General features: G+C 43.2%; 1 protein-coding gene across 1 annotated transcript in view; it reads left to right on the forward strand.

The window, feature by feature from the left end:
- The first annotated feature begins 3,370 nt into the window (after window positions 1-3,370).
- Window positions 3,371-18,664, forward strand: part of PTH2R (parathyroid hormone 2 receptor) — an 80,046-nt gene continuing 64,752 nt past the window's right edge. The window contains exon 1 of the mRNA XM_055345546.1: window positions 3,371-3,377. The gene's annotated coding sequence lies outside the window, so the exon portion shown is untranslated. The remainder of the gene's footprint in view (window positions 3,378-18,664) is intronic.

An 18,664-nucleotide genomic window follows, 5' to 3' on the forward strand; every position in this document is an offset into this window, starting at 1 on the left:
TGAAGTAAAGCTCAAGAATGTGCATTTTTAACAAGCATGCTGACTAATCCTGATACAGGTCGGTATGTGACATAGCGGACCTACAAAAGATAGCAAAACAAAACAGCCAGAAATCACATAATTTCCTTGGGGCTACGATTTTCTTGGGGGTTGAGTCTCTTAATGATCAAGATCCTGTTTTTCATTTGTGAGTGGGGATGATCAGAACTGTCATTATCTTTCATTGATTTTAAGGATTGGCAAGATGTCATTTGCAGAGATTTGTTGGGTTAAGTCACTCCATCAACTTTTTGCATAAAGGTTTTTTTTAATAATAAATTTATTTTTTATTGGTGTTCAATTTACCAACATACAGAATAACACCCAGTGCTCATCCCGTCAAGTCATAAAGGTTTTTTTTAAAAAAAGAATTATTTATTTGAGAGAGAGAGAGAGAGAGAGAGAGAGAGAGAGAGAGAACGAGTGCGAGCAGGGGGAGGAGCAGAGGGAGAAGGAGAGAATCTCAAGCAGACTCCCTGCCAAGTGCAGAGTCCTACACAGGGCTCGATTTCATAGCCCTGAGATCATGACCTGAGACAAAATAAAGAGTGGGATGTTTACCTGATTGAGCCACCCAAATACCCCTAAGGGTGTTTTTTTTTTATCAGTTTACAACTAAAATACTTATTCCAAGTGTACCCCTAATATCAGAATCATATGTTTTAGGACAAGAGTCACAAATATCCTGATGATATCACAGCAGTTTTTGTAATTATTTTACCTACCTTTTTTCATTTAGCATAATTTAATATCTTCAAAACTTTATATGCTCTAGTAGAGCCTGTGGATTTTTACCCATTTATATGAATGAACCATTTGTTTTTTTTTTTTTTTTGAATGAACCATTTGAATGGCGGAAATTTCACACAAATTGATTTTAAGTTCCAATGTATAGGCCTATTTCATTTTATTGACTATCTAGTTGATAAACAGCTAACAGTTTGGGGTACCCTTTGTGCTGTAGAGTTTCTCAACCTTATCAGTAATGACAGATATTTCTGTCACGAGAAACTGTCATGTGAATTGTAGGATGTTGAGCAGCATCACTGGCCTCTGCCCAGTACGTGCTAGTAATGTGTAGTGTGACACACCAAAAATATGACACAACTCAAAATTTCTCCACACGTTGCCAGATGTCCCTGGGGAACAAAATTGTCCCTGGCTTAGAACCACTACTATAATGCACAGTAAATTATTCTCTAGTTTAGAGATGGGGAACAAACAAATGAAAACAAAAACTCCTGGAAGAGTGTTTCTGGTTTTTGAGGCCTAAGGAATACGGAAAAAATCTGTAATAATACTTTTGCACAAATAGAAGAACACATGATTAGTGGTGCCACAATGATAGAACACCCGGACCTTGGGCAAGTGACTTACTATCTGTTTCTTCATCTATAAATATGGAAAGCAATAATGCCTATCTCACAGGGTTAATGGAAAATTGGTTAATTTTATGTAAAGTACTCAGAAGAGTAACTGCAATGAAATAAAGCACTTAATGCTTTATACTGATAGATAATATACCTAATGTATCAGTATTAATACTATTACCACTATTTTCTTGCTTGAGTAGGATAATAGAAAAGGTAGCAGTTCTCATTTATTTATTTTAAAATATTTTATTTATTTTTTTGAGAGAGAGAACGATCAATGGTGAGGGACAGAGGGAGAGGGAGAGAGAAAAGCAGATGCCCTGCTGAGCGAGGAACCCACCGTGGGGCTTGATCCCAGGACCTGAAGATCATGACCTGAGCCCAAGGCAGACCTCAGTGCCTCAGTTCTTTTTTTTTTTTTAATTTTTTTTTATTTATGATAGTCACACACACACACACACACACACACACACAGAGAGAGAGGAAGAGACACAGGCAGAGGGAGAAGCAGGCTCCATGCACCGGGAGCCCGACGTGGGATTCGATCCCGGGTCTCCAGGATCGCACCCTGGGCCAAAGGCAGGCGCCAAACCGCTGCGCCACCCAGGGTTCCCAGTGCCTCAGTTCTAAATTATTTAACCAAACTGAAGACTTTAGATAATAGTCACCATAGAGAGTGTTATAAATCTTTGATAGAATAGTAGAAAGTGAACTTTACTTGGTAATTTTACGGCTCTGTGCATATGCATATGTTGAATATATTTTGCTACTTCCAAAAAGCACAAGATAGTTCACAATACACACATATAATGTAAACACTGCTATTAAGCTAGAGATAGGAGCGAACATTTCAGACCTGGGGAAGTGGAAATAGAAGTTACCCCTTTCTAGTGTTTTAGGGTGGCCAACCATTCATAATCTGGAAGTTTTAAAAGCAAACCCAGTTTTCACTTTGGCACTCATATGAAAGCTGACGGTGACAAATCACAGATCGTCATGGTCAAGCGGGGAGGGAATTATCACGTTCTGTCTATGGGGGTCACTCTTTCCAAACTGGATCAGATGCTGGGAGACTACATATTCTCGGACTCAAGGTCCCTAAAGCAAGGTCTCTGGCATCTTGATGGTTGCACCTATTAGAAAAATAAGGGAACAGGCTTTGTCCCAAAAGAAGATATTTAAACACACACGCACACACACGCACACGCACACACTCTATAAACAAATATCAGTTGTCTTTCTATGATGCCTGGACCCAAAACTCGCAAAATGATGCAAAGAAATTTTGACCTAGAGATTTCTGCTGGAGTAGACTGTCCCTCCCTCCTTCCCTCTCTCTCAATCCCCCCCCCCCCCCAAGCACACACTCACTTGATACTAGTGTGGTTAGGAGCCAGGCAGTCGGGAACCGGAGGGCCCGGGAGACCGCGGGGCGGGCCGCAGGGGCAGCGCCCGCCTGGCCGCACCACCGCGGCCTCCCGTGGCCCGGGGCAGCGCGCGGCTGGGCACAGGGAGCTCGCGGAGCCCTCCCCGAGGACCGGGGCGCCCCGAGGGGCCGGGGGCCGGGTCCGAGGGGACGCGCGTGCAGGCGGCGCGAGCTGGACCCCGACGGGGAGCGCCCCCTGCAGCCCCGCGGGGCGCCCCGCGATCCGGGCCGGGGGTCCGCGCGCCCCCTCCTCCCACCGGGCCCCGCGGGGCGGCGCGTCCGGGCCGGGAGCCGAGCGGGGGCCCCCGGGAGGGCGGGACGGACCTCGGCGCGGGCCTCGGCGCGGACCCGGGATCCGACGCGCGCCCCGGGCCGCCCCCGCCGCGCCGCGCTCCCGGCCCCGAGGGTGCCCCGCGCCCGCCAAGTTGCGAGCGGCGCCGGGCTCCGGGAGGGCGGGTCCGGGCATGGCCGGGCCGGGAGCGGCGCCCCACGCGCGGGCGTGGCTGCTGCTCGGCGGCTGCCTTCTCGCCGGAGCCCAGGTAAGAGCAGGTGCGGCGCTGCCCCTGCGGCCCCGGGGAGCCTCGGGCTCGGCGCTAACGGCCTCCCGCGCACACGGCCGGGCGCTCACGCGCGCATACACACAGCACACACACGCACACGCACACGCACGCGGCCGGGCGCTCACACACACGCACACGCACCTGCCGACACACCCAGGCGCTCACGCGCGCACACTCACACGCACACACACACGCACACGGCCGGGCGCTCATGCACTCACACGCACACACACGCGCACACACGCGCACACACGGCCAGGCTCTCACACGCGCGCATTCACACTCAGACACACACACACGCACACGCCGACACACCCAGGCTCTCACACGCGCGCGCGCACACAGACGCACACACACACACACACACACACACACACACACACACACACACGTGCGCGTCCCTCAGGGTTCGACAGGCACTTAGTGGAGCCGCGAGGGAAGTTTCAGGTGCGCGTCCCGGGCCCGGTACCGTCCGGACCAGCGTCGGGGCGTCTGAGAGTAAGCGGGTGTTCACGGGGGTGTTTTCTGGGTCAGGAGGGCCGGACTGGGAGGCGAACGAACTTTTCTTGCCCGGAGACTCCTTGGGTCCCGTTTAATGAATCTTTAGACTATTTTTGCCTGCGGGCAGTTTACCGTCACTTTAGAGAACTTAAACTTCTCGGATCGATGGTGACGACTGACGAAGAGGGTAAGGGGCTCCCCCGACAGAGAATCGCGTATCATTACAGAGAAGAGACTTGGGGATCCCCGGGTGGCGCAGCGGTTTGGCGCCTGCCTTTGGCCCAGGGCGCGATCCTGGAGACCCGGAATCGAGTCCCACGTGGGGTTCCCAGTGCATGGAGCCTGCTTCTCTCTCTGCCTCTCTCTCTCTCTGTGACTATCATAAAAAAAAAAAAAAAAAAAAAGAGACTTGACAGAAAACAAAATACAGTGTTAAGTAGGGGTCATTTCGTGTTGCTAATACTGTTTAGAGATTTTCTGGGTGATCTTTTGGAATAGGACCTTTCTAGTGTGCAAGTGGCAGTTCAACCTCACATTTTTTTTTGAGTCAAATAAAATATGAGGTTTACACCCAGCTTTTCGGATGAGCTGTATGGACGAGGCGTATGGCGAGGTGGGTGTAAGGCAGGCTTAGGAGCCCTGTGAATTTAAACTGTATCAACGTCATTTCTCTCTTCTGTTCAGCAGGGGGCGCACCTCGACCGTCAAATGGAGCCCTAAATATTTTGGGTTTTTTTTGATTCTTTAACCGTGAGAATATTAAGACATTGATTTATGTACTAATACTATCTAAACTTAATATTATGTTCTTGGCTTTCAGACGATCGGTTTAAAAGTCAATTATCCTAAAAGCGCAATTAAAAAAGTATTATTATTATTATTACTATTATTATTTACCATATAGCCCACATAAGTTAAAAAAAAATATAGTACCCTCCCCTGCTAAATACTGGGCTTTACCTAACATGGCTGGGATGTTTAATGCAAACTTGTTTTGTTAAAAAATCAAACAATATGTGTGTTGTACGTTGACTAAGAATATTAGCAATGGATGCTTGAAGGTAGGGTATGCTCAAACCTGAAACATTTCACCAAGGTAACAGAAGGAATATGAGCAAATGGGAAAAAAAGGGTTTGGTGACAGTTATGGAACTCTGGTGATCTCTAATGTACTTCCTACATTTGTATCTTATAAGGTATTTGAATAATATGCTTAAAAACACTGCTCCCTTGCACAAGGGGCAAGTGAACTGTAGCCATTTATCTTATTCAGTGTTCCAGATTGCTTTTATTAAGGGAATGGGGGAGATACTGCTTAGCACCACAACGAAATATCATTTTGAGATTGTGGGCAGAATATTTCTCTTAGTTTTCAGTAAACCACTCAAGACATTGGACAATTTTTCTATAATTTAAACCTCCACTGGCACTACTGACATTTTGGGCCATATAATTTTTTTTTGTGGTGAGACTGTCTTGTGCATTGTAGGATATTTAGCAGCATTCCCGTCCTCTCCACTAGATGCCAGTAATGTCCCCTCTGCCGGATTGCGACAACCACAAAATGTCTTTAGATGTTGCCGAAAGTCTCTCTCAGAAATGAGCTCTGGTGGAGATACCTTGCTTTAAGTTGACTTCCATTTATGTTTGTTAATTAAGAATGTATGAAATGGTGATTTATAGTAGTGTATTAAATTTTTGGCCCTTTAAACAAATTCTGAAGGTTAAAATAAAGTGATTTACATTGACACGTTGACACCTTCTCTGGTCTTCAGTTTCTTCATCTTCATTCCTAGTGAACATATATATTAAATTTAGAAAATATATTGATAGAACGATGAAGGGAATGTATCAAAGCAGAATAGCTTGTGTCGAACAAATGTTTAATATTTAATAAACATCACAAAATAGATAATATAGACTAGTATCTATTCATTGTTTTTAAAGATCCCTGTGTTTTTTGGTTGGCAAAGAGGAGGCTCCCTTTGCTTCAAAGCACAGTTCAGAACTCATGCGATCATGTATCAGGTGTCATTACGGTGCCTCGTAACACATTTCTTGAAGTCAGATTATCACATGGGAATGGGGAGCACTGTATAAGTATGTGTAGTATTTTGTTTGCTATGTCAATGGGTCCTTCTGGACACAGAGTCTGAGATGGAATTAGTGGTACAGTAGGTTTATTGGGGGTACTGTGAAAAGTACCTGTGAAAGAGATGCTTGTGAAAGAGAAAATAGTGAGAAAGTAGGATTGGACGGGGAGAGCCACAGACCAGGACGCAAATCTGGCACAGTCTTGGCCAACCTCACGGAGAGCTCAGGATACAGGTTGCCCACCAGAGGAGCCCCATGTGATGATAGAATGGCCAGGTCCTTGTACTCTAACTGTTGCTTACTCATTAGCTCAGGATTGTTTATGTAATTGTACACTTGGCTTCAAACTTGAGAGAGATGTTTGAAGTACTGCAGCTGGAGGCTGTCCCGAAACCACACTCCTTCCAGACAAATAGTTGGTTCTTTCTTGAAGGACTGTGTCAGTGGTGCACCTCTGTGTCTGCTTTCCTTATGAAATTATCAAGGAACAATGTTGGTTTTGCTGGGCTTGACAATGGGCTGACCCCATGTGGTTCAGTCACCTTCTCCAGGCTCCATGGTTGCATATCAGTGGTTCTGACAGTGTATGTGCCTGAAGAGAGTACAAATCCATCACCATGACTGGAGTATGTAAGTTCTATAGAATACTAGGCATGAGCAGATACTAGAGGGCAGGTTTTGTTTTCCAGTAATCATTCATTTTTTGCCTGCGTGGAATACCAACACTCTCATGGACATTCTGATGTGGGCAAAGAATGGCCTGGGAACCCAAAAGCCACATTCACATTCCCTCCTCTGAAAACATGCAGCCTCGTTGGTTGTGAAACTTGATGTTTCTACTCTCATTCTGTTCAGTGAGAAGGATTAGCTCTACTGACCTTCCAGTGTGAAGATTCAGTCTTTGGGGAATCAGGAATCTCTTATTAGGGGGGAGGGGACGACAATCAGTGATAATATTTATTTACCTACCAAGTGCCAAATACTGTGCTAAGCACTTTAATCCATTATTATGTCATTTAATTCTCATAGTAACTTTGTGAGATAGACGCTGTAATTATTCATTTCATAAATGAGAAAATGGGACTAAGATGTTAGGTGATATTCTCAGGTCACACAGCTAACGAGTAGTCATGATTCACACCCAGACTTCGACCCTGGAACCCCTCCCTCAGGTTGGTGTCCTCATTGTGGAGATCAGTTGGGCACTGCTTAGCTAAATTATGTCTCTCCAGCCCTCTGTCCCAACAATATCCACCCCTGTGTATATTTCCCAAGGAATTTCTTACACAAGTTCATAATGGTTATTGCAATAATTCTGTGGTATTGGGGTCAATATGGGTATTTATAGTGGGGTACGAGGCAATAAAAAGCAGTGGATTCAATGTACACAAAACAGCATGTAGGAGATCTTTCAAACAGAACAGGATGTAGCATATAAACAATGAGATATATGACACAGTGCTGTTTACATATATTTAAATATATGCACAATCAAGCAGCCATGCATATTATGTAGACATCCAGATAAGAGATATATGTGTATATAAATTTCACATAAGTGGTTGCATATGGGAAGGCAGAGAAGTAGGAGTGGGGCATAGAGATAAAAAAGAGAGATAGATAGAAAAACAAATAAATAAGCCTACAGCCACATCTCAAGCTCTGTATCAGTTGGAGATCGTGGTGATAGCAGATGAAACGAGCAACAAGCCATCACTGGTAGATTCAAGGATGAGGACGTCATTAGGACATAGGCAGCTTCTCCGAGACGCTGGCTAAGAGACTATTCTCAAAAACATCAAGGTGAAACTTGGCTGCTGAGTGTGTCTGCATCATGCATACTTCCGGAAGCGCTACTGTGGTTCAAGATCCAGTGGTTTATTTGTTCTCCTTTCCCCTTGACAGCCAGGACGGTTTTCATTTGTCTGCCGGGCCTGGGTGAGCCTTGTATCCCTGGGGTGTGGCCTTCTGGGTGACTGCGCCAGCTGTGGGTGGAATCCTCAGCCCCCCAGGGCCTCGGAGCTGCAAGGGTGGGGAGCAGGGGTGGCCTTTTCCTGGCAACGCACAGGGAGGTTTCATTTCCTTGGAACTTCCTCAACTCTTCATGAATAGAAATTGAACATTTTCATCTAACATTCACACATTCCATTTATTTTCCAGTTGTGAGCTTCAGTGGGTTTTGTCATTGACTAGAATCCATGTTCTCTTGTCTCTCTGTTTGGGTTTTGCTTTCTCCCTGAGTTAGGCTTTAAATCTTTTAACAGCAATGTGACTCTCGGCAGTCAGTACCTTCTGAGCCTCCTGTTTCCTCCAATCTATTGTGGCGGTGATGATGGTGTTTATCTCAGGGGATGTGGGAATATTGAATTGAAAAATATGCAGATGCACAAAAGCCTTAAGGTGCCCAATAATGAAAATGCCAGCTCTTTTCTATTAGTAGATTCGTTAAGGGCTTTTTAATGGAATGATTATTAGATTGAGATTATTTCTAAACTGATTGGGAGTCCCTGAAAGATTTTATTTATTTTTTAAAAAAGATTTTATTTATTTATTCATGAGAGACACAGAGACATAGGTAGAAGGAGAAGCAGGCTCCCCCAGGGAGACTGATGTGGGACTCTATCCAATGACCCTGGGATTACGACCTGAGCCAAAGGTAGATGCTCAACCACTGAGCCACCTGGGTGCACCCCCCTTGCACTGAAGGCTTTTAAATGGTGTGTGTGTGTGTGTGTATGCTTTTTTGTGCCTCCAAAAATGTGCCTTCTATACCTTACAGTTTCCCCTTTAGAACCCAGTTGCATTCTGACAGCAATTGGACATTTTATTCTTCATACTGATAGATGTTATAATTTTACATTTATTAATACGAGTACTTGGTTAATATCTGTCTTGCCCTTTAAAGAAGTCATTCTGAAGACAGAGCCATTAATCAGAAGGCAGTTGCAACTGTTCTGACAATCACTGGTGTCTCCTTGTAGAACTAGAGATGCAAGAAGGCAGGTGGATTCAAGAGATAGAAGGTACATTCAGCTGAAGGAAGAGTGGATTGGAGCAAACACAAGGAGTGAAATTTTTAGATAAGCTGAGCGTGAAATGCCTGAGATGTTGACTAGATGGTTGGATATTGGATTTTAAAAGCTTAAGAAAACTCTGGATTTAGCACCAGCACTTTATAGGGAGTACCTGAAACCACATGTGTGAATGATATTCTCAATGAGAGTATCATGGAAGTAAAAGCACTGGCTAACTTGTTTAAAAGAGGGTGTGCAGATAGATTTTCTATAAGATTACCTCTAAATTGTAAATTCACAGGGAAAAATGGACGAACAAACAATTTGAAACACCCTGTGACAATCAGCATGGTGTCTTTGGATAGTAGGTTCTGCAAAAATGTTTGAATAAGCTTATTTGTATTTTTTTTCTTTTTAAGACAATTCATCCTCTTTAACGCCACTTGGAACCAAAGGCTCTAATCATTTACTCTGTTTTAATTTAATTTAATTTTATTTTTTTTCTCTGTTTTAATTTTAAAAAGGTCACTCTACTCTGAGGGGCAGAGGTCACAGATCCAGTATCTGGTCATGGAGATGGAAAGACAAGTGCTCTTGGTCTCTAAGAGAGTTCAGTGTTTCAAGAGCTCCCTCTTCCTAATGGCTGATAAAGTAGGCTCAGTGTTGAGCTTGACAGTTATTCCATTGGCTGATGGAATTTTATAGATGCTCACTGAAAGTAAATCATAGCTTTCTGGAGGGGGAAGGAGTATATAAAATGGTTAAGATTATGGACTTTGATATCAGAACTGAGTTTGGAATCTACGTTTCCTTCTCTCTAGCTGTTAGTAACATCTCAAGAACCCATTTAAAAGTGGGGATGACCTGATGCCAAATTCATTGAGTTGCTGTATGGATTACACACCATGAAAACCTCAAAACCTACATTTACTGTAGCACCTGTCACAGAATTTGCTCACTCTCTTAGCCATTACTGTTGTTGCTATTGTCATCATCATTTCTATTATTTTTCTAACTAGCTATTGCTGGTATAGAGACTCAATTATTTTTTAAAAAAGATTTTATTTATTTATTCATGGGAGACACACACACACAGAGAGAGAGAGAGTCAGAAACACAGGCAGAGGGAGAAGCAGGCTCCATGCAGGGAGCCCGATGTGGGACTCGGTCTCAGGACTCCAGGATCACGCTCTGGGCCGAAGGCAGGCGCTAAACCGCTGAGCCACCCAGACATCCCTTGATTATTTTTATTTACTGATTCATACCTACCAAGTTTATTCTGGAGCAGTAACAATTTTCTCCAATAACAATATCTATTATTTTTTTTATCCATTGTCTTATTTACTGCATTATCTACAACTCCCAATGTAATGTTGGACAGTAGTAATTATTACATGCATCTTATCTTGTTTATTACTTCAATGGGACTTCTAAAGATTTATCAAGTATGATATTTGTTCATGTTCATCAGTGCTAATTTTATTAAACTATTAAATGGTAGGCTATTGTAGAAAGTTCTGAGTTATATCATGTAGGATTTTTATTTTAAAGTTGTAAATGAAATGCTATTTCTTTTGTTAAGGTTTTATTTATTTACTTGAGAGAGAGAGAGAGAGAGAGAGAGAGAGAGAGAGAGCATGAGAGGGAGGGGCAGAGGGAGAAGGAGAGAAAAAAATCTCAAGTAGACTCCGCGCTGAGTGTAGAGCCTGACACGGGGCTCAATCCTAGGGCCCCGTGATCATGGCCTGAGCTGAAACCGAGAGTTGGACACTGAACTGACTGAGCCACCCTGGCGCTCCTGATATGCTATTTCCTTAAAAATATGTCATATGAATTGTTTTGAAGTTCTGCCACAGACAGTGGACTACTTGAGGGCAAGAACTGGTTCTTAATAACTTTTCTACAGTATATGGTACCTCACATTAGATGATTAGATACTCATTCAATATCGGTGTTTCCATGATCATAGGTGGAGGATATTATATATTATTATACGTTGCTGCTTGAATCACCAAATAAGTCAAATACTCTTCTTAATAATAAGATACATACTGATAACACCCTTAAAAACCTAGCAAACAAACAAAAGTGTTGCTTCGTACTACTATTTGGCCAAATATTTATATGACTAGATTGGAACAGACTTCTGTGTGTGATTGAGGTAACTGCTGCCTCTCCTTTGTGAGACCATTTACATCAAATTGCAAACTGGCTGCAATTTCTTAAATGAGAGCCATTTATACTTCTTGTCACTTTCCTTGCTTCTATAATCAGGCTAGTTCTGTTTTCTATGAGAACAAAATTTTTAGTTATTTTTTTAAATGCACTTTCTAAGAACAAAGATTGTGTTTAAAAAATGCATTTAAGGAGGAGGGGCAAGATGGCGGAAGAGCAGGGTCCCCAAATCACCTGTCCCCACCAAATTACCTAGATAACCTTCAAACCATCCTGAAAATCTACGAATTCGGCCTGAGATGTAAAGAGAGACCAGCTGGAATGCTACAGTGAGAAGAGTTCGCGCTTCTATCAAGGTAGGAAGACGGGGAAAAAGAAATAAAGGAACAAAAGGCCTCCGAGGGGGAGGGGCCCCGCGAGGAGCCGGGCTGAGGCCGGGGCGAGTGTCCCCAGGACAGGAGAGCCCCGTCCCCGTCCCGGAGGAGCAGGAGCTGCACCAACCTTCCCGGGCGGGCGGAAAGGGGCTCGCAGGGAGTTAGAGCAGGACCCAGGAGGGCGGGGATGCCCTCGGGCTCCCGGGGACACTCACAGACACCTGCGAGCGCAGGAGAGTGCGCCGAGCTCCCTAAGGGCTGCAGCGCGCACGGAGGGACCGACCGGAGCAGCTCGGAGGGGCTCGGGCGGCGGCTCCGCGGAGGGGGCTGCGGGGCGGGAGCGCGAATCCACCAGCGCAGGCCCCGGAGCACAGGGCGCCGGGACACAGCCCAGGATCCGGCCTCCCCCGGGACAGGCAGAGGCCGGGAGGGCCCAGGACAGCAAGGACGCTCCTGCCCCGAGCTGAGCAGATCAGCGGCCCCGCCCCGGAGCCTCCAGGCCCTGCGGACGGAGAGCAGAGAGCCCCGAGCCCCGTAGTTCCTGCGGAGGCTGAATCCAGGCTTCCAGAGCTGCCATAGCCACTGGGGCTGTTCCTCCTGGGGCCCGACGGGGTAAACAACCCCCGCTGAGCCCTGCAGCAGGCAGGGGCAGAGCAGCTCCCCCAAGTGCTAACACCTGAAAATCAGCACAGCAGGCCCCTCCCCCAGAAGACCAGCTGGACGGACCAGTGATACTCCCCCGTGTTCCAATACAACTTGTTTCTGGCCACTCTGCACTGAGCAAAATGACTAGAAGGAAAACCTCACTTCAAAAGAAAGAATCAGAAACAGCCCTCTTTCCCACAGAGTTACAAAATCTGGATTACACTTCAATGTCAGAAAGCCAATTCAGAAGCACCATTATACAGCTACTGGTGGCTCTAGAAAAAAGCATTAAGGCCTCACGAGACTTCATGACTGCAGAATTTAGATCCAATCAGGCAGAAATTAAAAATCAATTGAATGAGATGCAATCCAAACTAGAAGTCCTAACGACGAGGGTTAACGAGGTGGAAGAACGAGTGAGTGACATAGAAGACAAGTTAATGGCAAAGAGGGAAACTGAGGAAAAAAGAGACAATCAATTAAGGGACCATGAAGACAGATTAAGGCAAATAAATGACACTCTGAGGAAGAAAAACCTACGTTTAATTGGGGTTCCCGAGGGCGCCGAAAGGGACAGAGGGCCAGAATATGTATTTGAACAAATCCTAGCTGAAAACTTTCCCAATCTGGGAAGGGAAACAGGCATTCAGATCCAGGAAATAGAGAGATCCCCCCCTAAAATCAATAAAAACCGTTCAACACCTCGACATCTAATAGTGAAGCTTGCAAATTCCAAAGATAAAGAGAAGATCCTTAAAGCAGCAAGAGACAAGAAGTCCCTGACTTTCATGGGGAGGAATATTAGGGTAACAGCAGACCTCTCCACAGAGACCTGGCAGGCCAGAAAGGGCTGGCAGGATATATTCAGGGTCCTAAATGAGAAGAACATGCAACCAAGAATACTTTATCCAGCAAGGCTCTCATTCAAAATGGAAGGAGAGATAAAGAGCTTCCAAGACAGGCAGGAACTGAAAGAATATGTGACCTCCAAACCAGCTCTGCAAGAAATTTTAAGGGGGACTCTTAAAACTCCCCTTTAAGAAGAAGTTCAAGTAACTCTGAACGTGAATGGGCTTAATGACCCCATCAAAAGGCGCAGAGTTTCAGACTGGATAAAAAAACAGGACCCATCTATTTGCTGTCTACAAGAGACTCATTTTAGACAGAAGGACACCTACAACCTGAAAATAAAAGGTTGGAGAACCATTTACCATTCAAATGGTTCTCAAAATATACCCTAAAAACTACAGAACACTTCTGAAAGAAATTGAGGAAGACACAAAGAGATGGAAAAATATTCCATGCTCATGGATTGGCAGAATTAATATTGTGAAAATGTCAATGTTACCCAGGGCAATTTACACGTATAATGCAATCCCTATCAAAATACCATGGACTTTCTTCAGAGACTTAGAACAAATTATTTTAAGATTTGTGTGGAATCAGAAAAGACCCCAAACAGCCAGGGGAATTTTAAAAAAAGAAAACCATATCTGGGGGCATCACAATGCCAGATTTCAGGTTGTACTACAAAGCTGTGTTCATCAAGACAGTGTGGTACTGGCACAAAAACAGACATATAGATCAATGGAACAGAACAGAGAACCCAGAAGTGGACCCTGAACTTTATGCTCAACTAATATACGATAAAGGAGGAAAGACGATCCACTAGAAGAAAGACAGTCTCTTCAATAAATGGTGCTGGGAAAATTGGACATCCACATGCAGAAGAATGAAACTGGACCACTCTCTTGCACCATACACAAAGATAAACTCAAAATAGATGAAAGATCTAAATGTGAGACAAGATTCCATCAAAATCCCAGAGAAGAACTCAGGCAACACCCTTTTTGAACTTGGCCACAGTAACCGGAGAAGGACAAACAGTGTATGTTCTCATTCATTTGGGGAATATGAATAATAGCGAAAGGGAATATAAGGGAAGGGAGAAGAAATGTGTGAGAAATATCAGAAAGGGAGACAGAACATAAAGACTTCTAACTCTGGGAAATGAACTAGGGGTGGTGGAGGGGGAGGAGGGTGCGGGGTGGGGGTGAATGGGTGACGGGCACTGAGGGGTACACTTGACGGGATGAGCACTGGGTGTTATTCTGTATGTTGGTAAATTGAACACCAATAAAAATTAATTTATAAAAAAAAAATAAAAAAAAAATAAAAAATGCATTTAAGCCCATGTTGTGGGCATGAGATAAGCTTGCATATTCTTCTGCCTACACGGCGAGAGAATCTGCCTTCCGAAAGGCGCTCATGCGTGTAACGAGCACCAAGGTGGAATTTCTTTCAATATATATTCTGGTGTCTTATTTCCTAGATGAATAATGTCATAAGACACGACATCCAGAAGCTTTTGGGTAGTCATGTAAGCAAAACTTAAGCATGATTTTCACTTTGATTCATTGAACTTAGAGATACCTAAAAAACTAGAAGAAACCATAAGTAGACATGTAGGGCTTTCCTGCAGTCTTAAAAAGGCCTTTTAAAATCAATCCAAAAGACATAGCATGCTTCTCTTTCCCACCAGATTGGTAATATATTAGTAATGGCAGTTTGTGAGTCTAACACATTTTTTACCATTCATGCTCATTGTGTAAGAAGTGCCCAAGAGCCATACTGTAGCTCCTGACGTACTTGAAGGCCAGATCCATGGCTTGGGTTTCTTTTATATCTATCTTCTGTCACAATGTCTGTGAATAGTGTCTTGTCCATGAAAAGTCTCAGTAAATATTGTAGAATAAATATACTCGACGATCCTCACTGCTAAACCAGCACAGTGAGTTGTGTAGAATGAGCAGACAACTAACTGGCTAACAGGTTTTCTGTGAGCATAAGGAGGTACCTCCAAAAAATTCTTTTTCCCTAGGTCTTCTCATTTTCACTTCAGCAAAATTGCATTGGACTACTAAGCTTTTTAATTTTTTTTAAAGATTTTATTTATTGATTCATGTGAGACACACACACACAGAGGCAGAGACACAGGCAGAGAGAGAAGCAGGCTCCATGCAGGGAGCCCAATGTGGGACTCAATCCCAGGACTCCAGGATCATGCCCTGCGCTGAAGGCAGATGCTCAACCACTGATCCACCCAGGCGTCCCTTAAGTTTTGTCTTTACTGTGTAGGCCCTCAAAGTGATTAAGAGATGGCCCTGTTCTCCAAGGAGCTTCCACTCGAGGGGGAGACAGAAAGCCAACAGCACGAAGTGGGGCTCTGTGCCTGGCATCTCCTGTCCTGCAGCATCTGTCCATTTTCCTTCTTCCCAGTGTATCTTGCCTTTTACTCCCATGCTTGTGTGGTGTAGAGAGTAAGTCCTCAGCTAGAGATGAGAAGGGCCTGCCTGATTTCTACCAGAGGTTTTCACATTCAGCATTTTTGTCTTTTTGCTTCGTTAAGTCTATGTTGGTCAAGTATAAGTAGAAGGTCATAAAAGTATAGATTTGTTAATACTGGTTAATATGTATACAGGTTTGCCCTATAAAGGCCCTTAACTAGGCACCCTATATGCATTTTCTTTAATCCTTACAGCAAACTTAAGAGGAAGGAAGGAACATTTTTACTGCCTCTCTAACATCCATCCCATTCCTCACCAACTTTGTCGCAAGCGAGTACAAGTGGTTGAGTAAGGATGCACTGTGAAAAAATGCAAAACTCAAAATCTCTACCCTTGTGAATTTAGCATTCTCTCGTTTTCTTGAAGCCTGCTCTACCCATGGATGCACATGCACGTGCCAAGACATTTCCTTAGGTTATCCAGTCAAATGTACATTGGCACAGGTTTACATTGAAGGCAAAATAAGCTTTGTGTTTTATTATGCAGATACAGGAAAACAAAAACACCTTATCTATTGACCAACACCTTTTTAGTAAAGCTTCAGCTGTGCTAGGTGAACAAGTTCTAGAGGTCTCCAGGAAAACCTAGTGCTAACAGCAATATAGCATTGTTCATTTCCAAATTCAAGAGGATAAATCTTGTAACTCTTCTTACCACAAAAAACAAAAAACAAACAAGAATCATGAGCACATTTTGGAAGATGTTGGCTACATCTATTACCTTGATTTTGGTGATGGTATCATATGTGTTCGCATATGTCCAAACCAATCAAAATGTGCCCGTTAAATATATGTATTTCTTTATATATATACATATATATACATACACACACATGTTTTAAGATTTTACTTATTTGAGAGAGAGAGAACCTGCATGTACACAAGCTGGAGGGATGAACAGAGGGAGAAGGAGAAGCAGACTTGGTGCTGAGCATGGAAGCCGACATGGGGCTCGATCTTACAACCCTATGATCATGACCTGAGCCGAAACCAAGAGTCAGATGCTTTAACAGACCGAGTCACCCAGGCACCTCTAGTTTTTTGTATTTCAATACAGCTGTTAAAAAAAAATTGAACACCTTACCTAACAAACAAACAAAAAACTCAAAACAGGATAAAATGGGTATGTGGTCAATGGTACAAACTTCCAGTTTTAAAATAAGTAAGTCACAAGGGTATAATGTACAGCATGATAACCATAGAATACTGTATTGCATATTTGAAAGCTGCGAGGAGAGTAGATTTTAAAGTTTCTCATCAGGAGAAAAAATTTTGTAAATATATGGTGACATGTTAACTGGACTTAACTGTGGTTATCATTTCACAATATATATAAATATAAATCAGTATGCTGTACATCTGAAAATCATACAACTCATATAACGTTATGTATCAATTATGTGTCTATTTTTTTAAAAATATTTATTTATTTATTTATTCATTCATTCATTCATTCATTCATTCATGAGAGACAGAGGCAGAGACACAGGCAGAGGGAGAAGCAGGCTCCATGCAGGGAGCCTGATGTGGGACTCGATCCAGGGTCTCCAGGAGGAGGCCCTGCGCCGAAGGTGGCGCTAAACCGCTGAGCCACCCAGGCTGCCCCAATTATGTGTCTGTTAAAACACAACAATAAAAAAAAAACCCCATAACCTTCTATTCATGACAATTCAGTTTAGCAAGTACTTTGAGGGTCTCACTTATGCTGGACACTGTAAAAATCACTGAAAATAGAAATACAGTCAAGCACATGCCCACATTTTCAAACAGATCATGTTCAGCATTCTTAAAAAGGTTTCTACATTTGAATTAATGTTTAATACAACCTTTGAGTGATGACCTTTCTTTTGGGAGAGAAGTCAACCTGATAAGGCACTGTTATTGTTGAGTGGCTCCCTCTTGTGTCTCCTCATCTGTCCAAAAGTTTGGGTCCCAGACTACACTGACCTCACACAGTCTTGTCAAATCCAGCTCTTTCCTGCTCCCCCAACCCTTGGCCCACTAGATTCAGTTTTTTTTTTTTTTTTTTTTTTACTGCCAGTAAGTCCATGTGAACTCTTACTTCTCACTGATTTAGAACCCCTGTATTATTCCCAGATCTATTGACTAAATTCGTCATTATATGTTACCTTTCCCTATTCCCTGCCCCCTATTACTCATTCAACTATCTAAAAACAATCATACCTTGACCTCCTCTCTCATCCATAAAGGTAACTGTTGTGTGATAGGTGGTCACATCGTTATGTTAGAAATTAGGAAAATCAAAGTTTCATTCCAATATTCATTCCTTTTTTTGAGAGGTCATAGAATATGGTTTACTTTACAAGTTCTCATAAATTTCCTTTATTCTCTTAACAGACATGCATAATTTGTATAGCTACTGAGGGCACAGAGTTTCTACTATGTGAAACTTACCTTATAGTTTGTTGACCTTATTATTAATGGTGATTTTACCTCATTGCTGTTGCTCAAAATTAGCCTTCTCATTCCCATTGGATATCAATCATGTTATTTTTCCCAGCCGCTACTCTTTCCCAGGATCCCACAGCTATGCTGCATGACAGATGTGTTGCCTGGGGTGGTGACACTATAGATACAAATGGATGGAATGTTGGCCACTGAAATTTGGCCTGCAGCCTGATTTTCTCTACCTCAAATTCTGGTTGCCAACTGCCTGAAGGAAATAATCATCTTCTTGATGATTTGTTACATCCCCAAACAGGCCAACACTGGTTGTTAGGGTGGGGGTAGCTTACTTATTTTGTATTGCATTTCATTTTTTTTCCTTTGGTTGTACACTGTGATTCTTTTAAAGGTGTACAACTACAACATGATTTAGTGTATATATACATTGTGAAATGGTTATCCAGTTGATTAACAAATTCATCGCCTCCCTTTTTGTGTGTTTGTGTGATGAGAACACTTAAGATCTACAGGCTTACCCTGGAGATATTACAGGTTTGGTTCCAGACCACTGTAGTAAAGTGAATATTGTAAGAAAGTGAGTCAAATAAATTATTGGGTTTCCCAGTGAATATAAAAGTTTTATTTATACTATACTGTAGTCTGGTAAGTGTGTAATAGCATTAGGTCTGAATAAAACAATGTGCATTTCTT

This window comes from Nyctereutes procyonoides, unplaced genomic scaffold (genome assembly GCF_905146905.1).
Source record: "Nyctereutes procyonoides isolate TBG_1078 unplaced genomic scaffold, NYPRO_anot_genome, whole genome shotgun sequence".
NCBI classification, from domain to species: Eukaryota; Metazoa; Chordata; class Mammalia; order Carnivora; family Canidae; genus Nyctereutes; species Nyctereutes procyonoides.